The sequence below is a fragment of the Limulus polyphemus genome, unplaced genomic scaffold (assembly GCF_000517525.1).
Source record: "Limulus polyphemus unplaced genomic scaffold, Limulus_polyphemus-2.1.2 Scaffold301, whole genome shotgun sequence".
NCBI classification, from domain to species: domain Eukaryota; kingdom Metazoa; phylum Arthropoda; class Merostomata; order Xiphosura; family Limulidae; genus Limulus; species Limulus polyphemus.
Window position 1 is genome coordinate 316171 of NW_013665911.1, and position 4750 is coordinate 320920.

Consider the following 4750-nt stretch of genomic DNA (forward strand, 5'->3'; position numbering starts at 1 on the left):
ACTGAAGAAAAGGGAAGAACATTGATGCCAAACGAATATGCATCTTCATTCATCCTGATTTGTTTTGTGTGAAATCTACGTCTTTTGGTCTCAAAACTGTGTGTTGTGGTCTTTTATGTATTGTGTTGTGACGTTTTGTGGAAAATCTGTACGTGATGGAGAAAAATGGATTTTCGGATTCAGCGTACATATGGCTATATACATGCCAACTTCTCTGACAAGTTTTACAGAAAATTAAAAACATATAGTTAGTATGTATAATTTCTTTTAAAACATTTTATTGGGAGGGTGATGGTGGGGAGCTTGAATATGTAATGCTTATTCCAGTATTGCAAACATGAAAAATATCTATTAATAAGTAGAATCAAGATTCACAAATAGCTTACTGAATTATTGGAGAGTCATCTGGATTTTCTTCTCTACAGGTCATCAGAAGCTAGATATGAAGAGCTACCTAGTATAGTCGCTCTATCTCAGGTGTATATGACGCTTTTCAGCTATCCAGAGCGTCCCAAGTCGAAATCCGGTGAATAGCTAAAATCGCATTTCTTATTTTTGTTCATCATCATCATCTTTCTTCATCAGGCCCAGCTTGTACCTAGTTCTAGCAGTAAATATGATTTTATCGTCATTTGATACAGCGAAACAGTCTTCATGATATTTGACTACCTATTTTATTATTATTCTACGAAAAATGTATAAAGCCTTAGAATACATTATATAACATAGTAACACACGTGCATCATCTTATAAAAAAGTAAAGAAGCAAGTATTAGTGAAAAAATTATCGCTACATAAAAAAAAACAAACATGTAAGGCTGGCTACTTGAAAAAAAAGGAACCAAGCAAGACAGGGATGGAATTGGACATATCACTTGATCGGCTAATGATCACATAGCAGATTAAACCGTCTTAACTTCACACGGAGAATAAAATCCTTACATTATTGGTTTCCTCACTGGCAAAACAAACAGAACCAGAATTTTCAATCGTAAAATGTTACTCTATTGTAAAATAGTCATAAAAGTAATATTCTAAATTGAACTAACACCAAGCTGTCCATAGATTATAAAGGAAAATGACAGTATGTATAAGAAAAATATAGTGATAAAATTAAATAAGCCAAAGTTCGCTGGCGAATGCACGCCTCTGCCACGCAACCCAAACATGGCCAATTTTGATACCAGAAATATCGAAAACTTGTCTGTATTGGGACCTGCAAGAAGGTATCTTTGTACGAAATCCCATGTGAATTGGTTGACATACACATGAATAGTTCACGAAAACCACAAATTGTGCTTTCCTTGCTGATAAATTGAGCAAAAGACAAATATTGTCTGTTTAAGACCTACAAAAGAGTATCATCGTACTAAGTCCCACGTAAATTGGTCGATATGGCTAAGTTATTGACTCAAACTCCTGAAATTATGGGTTTATTTAACCTTTTTACCCCCGCCCCTAAAATGACCAGAAATAGGCATATCTCACATTTCTGTACGTATATATATGAAACCTGTTAAAAAAGTATTTTTGTGCCAAATCCCATGTAAATTGTCCAAAATACGTCGGAGTAATTGTCAAAAAACCCTAAAATGTGCTTTTCGTAGCATCTTGACTCTCTTATAATTACTAAAAATGGGTAAGTCAAGCATTTTTGTTTGTCAACGTGTGGGACATGTAGAAAAGTATATCTGTATTAAATACCAAGTAAATTGGTAAAAATATGTAAAAGTAATGGTATGTTTGTTTTTCTTATAGCAAAGCCACATCGGGCTATCTATCTGCTGTGTCCACCGAGGGGGAACCAAATCCCTTGATTTTAGCTTTATAAATACGTAGACTCACCGCTGTCTCAGCGGAGTAATTGGCCCAAATTGTGCTATTTTGTGAACTCTAATTTCCCTTAAACGATTCAAAATGGTGAATTCCAACGTTTTTTTATGTCATTGTGTTGGGCGCATAAGATTTATATTTGTGCCAATTTTCATCTTGATTGCTGTAAATATGATCGCACAGGAGCCCAAAATATAAATTTTATTTGGTTGTTTGACTTTTGACCCCATGCAATACTGAAAAAGTAATAAAAAAGGATTTGGGAGTATCGGACCAAGCTATAACTGTGCCAAGTTTCAAGTCAATCCACCGAGAAGTGAAGGAATGGCGGTCGAGTGAAAAGTATTTAGAAAATGAAAGAACGAAGAAACAATAAAAAAATAATATGATTCTCTACGAAGACAGAATAAGGTCATTAGGGATTTAATGACGAAAGAAAGCAAGAAGGGGAAATTATCTAACATTGTCCTTTATATACTTTTTTACTTCCTTAACGGGCACCCTCAGCTAGTATAAATATACATATATATATGCATATAAACATACAGTGAATTTATCAGTTACTTCATTGATCAATCACTGATGATATAAAATTAATATTTAACAATAAATATGCATAAAATAAACGTTAATAAGCTACAGAAACCAACTTTTACCATTGCTTAATGGAGATAATATTTTACACAGAATCAGTACACTACCATTTACCATAAGGGCCAAGTCAGTCATTCACACCTCACGCTCAAAATTACTCCCATGCAAATAATTCTATTAACGAGGGGAGGGTGGGGGGCAAAGTTGATGTTTAACCCATTGTCTTCTGATTCGCCGTATAGGGTACGTTCCGCCTCGGGCAGTTGAATGCGAGCGTGCTGTGTACAGTGTATGGCTCGCAAAAATTCCGCACGCATTTAAAGCAATCGAGTCAAAGGGTTAACAATGGGAACAACCTAGTAATTAAACTTTTTTTTTAGTTATTTCAGATCACCCTCTGGGTGCTGGAACAGAAATATTTAGTCCCTGTACTTTAGTTGGCCTTTTAACGTGTATAACAAATATATTCGTAACTCGATGTACCTCAAAACATATCGTTATGCTCCAGCCATTAGATCACAACAGGGGAAACATGGACGTTCCTAAACCATTCGAAAAGACATTCTGTCCTGACGCAGTAGTCAGTCACATGAGGGGCGTCATTTAGGGGAAGGGGCAAATGGCAGTTTCTGTGAAAATTTTCTAGTCAGGCCGAATTAACACATGTATAAAAAATTATGCCATAGTTTAAGGCCCTCAGCGAATTGGGGTCTCACGCAAAGTAAGCCCTCTTGCCCCCCCCTCCTCTTATAACGCCCCACATTTGCATGGATGTCTTTCCACTGTTTCTGAGATAGCATTTCCTGCTTTATGCAGTAATAATATAAATCAGACATGCAAGTATGAAATATCTTTAGCGCAGGTATTCTGGGTTATGATGTACTGAAACAACATCCGATCTAAAAACCCCATGAGTGTTATACACAAGGGTAATGTTTAGGTTGATTCAAATAACAGAAGAATTATAAACGGGATTTACATGGTTTGTAAAGAGGGGTGTCGAACGTTAGGTTATACCTACTGTGATCTTGTGCGATACCCAGAGAAGTTTACATTGACTGCGTTGTTTTTTAGCCTATCTAATAGTTCCAAAAGGACTTTTTTAATTAATTATATTCAAAATCAGATGATTTACTCTGTCAGTGGTGCTTGCATTTTTTCTCGAAAAAAAAGTTATCTTTTATTAATAATATAACAAAGGAAAATGTTCTCGTATTTATAAGCTGTGCGTCACGTTTAGTCTAGTTTCCAAAATTCTTGAATCTGAGATTAAAAGAGGAGGGCAACTGTGGTGCTCATAAAATCAATCGTCAATCGTAGTGTACTGGAAATTGTTATAATTGATTTATCAAACCAGTATAAACTATCTTTTTTCGTGTACCAGTGACGCATTTCAAATCTCATATTAGTCTTCCAGTAAACTCCAGATTTATTCGTTAATCTTTCGTGGCTTTTACTTTTGAAAGTTTACGTTTTATTCCGCCTGTTGTACCGCTGAGCATTTTTTTAACCCACGACGATTTCCTCACTCGGTAGTCAACAGCGGCTGTGTTACGTGTTTACAGGCTACTGTAAGATAACCTATAAAGCAGTAAGAACAGCCAGGAGAACTATAATCACATATAAAATCGTTCCTACGTATTCAATTTCTTTGAGCTCGCAATGTTCTTTTTAATAATATCTGAAGGTAATACACATAACGTTTTCAATAACTCTATTCCGTGCTGCACGTGAATCAAGAGAAACAAAGTTAAGCCTACACTGTATATATTGAGTATACACGACGTTCGCGTGCAGGCAACTGCTTCTACGAACAAACCCAATGCCTGTGTAACACAGCTTCAAGCCTAATGATCATTACTCATTCCTATAGGCGGCCAACACAGACTGTAGGCACGTTCTCCAAACAATACAATGGATGAAGAAACACAATAGATTTTCCTCATGTCACACCGCGCTGAAGTAATAACGTCCACACTTGGCTAAGCACAGCTTACAGCTGGGTCTTAGCAGTAGTTTGTTTACTTGCTTGTACTCTAATATCACATTCTTAAAGTAAAGATACTGTTGACCGACGCATTGCACCAAATACCGCTTCTTTAAAAGATCAGGGTATAAAAAGTACATTTTCAACAACCACTGAAAGTTTTTTTAAATAAGTAATGAAGAACACATCTAAGGATGTGTGTGTGTGTGTGTATATATATATATATATACACACACACACACACGTACGGGGGAGGGGGGGGGTCTTGTGTTACTTTAATTATTAGGTAGGTTAGTTAGTATTGTAACTAATTACGTTTTACCTTACCTTTACTTT

At 36.0% G+C, this 4750-nt stretch overlaps 1 long non-coding RNA gene across 4 annotated transcripts in view; it reads right to left on the minus strand.

The window, feature by feature from the left end:
- The window catches only part of LOC106457190, a 39679-nt gene that overhangs the window by 19963 nt on the left and 14966 nt on the right, over window positions 1-4750 (minus strand). For 3 of the 4 annotated variants that reach the window (XR_002610099.1, XR_002610097.1, XR_002610098.1), the window contains exon 2: window positions 387-604. The exons of the other annotated variant lie outside the window; for it this stretch is intronic. This is a non-coding gene — a long non-coding RNA (uncharacterized LOC106457190). The remainder of the gene's footprint in view (window positions 1-386; window positions 605-4750) is intronic. 4 annotated transcript variants of the gene reach the window in all.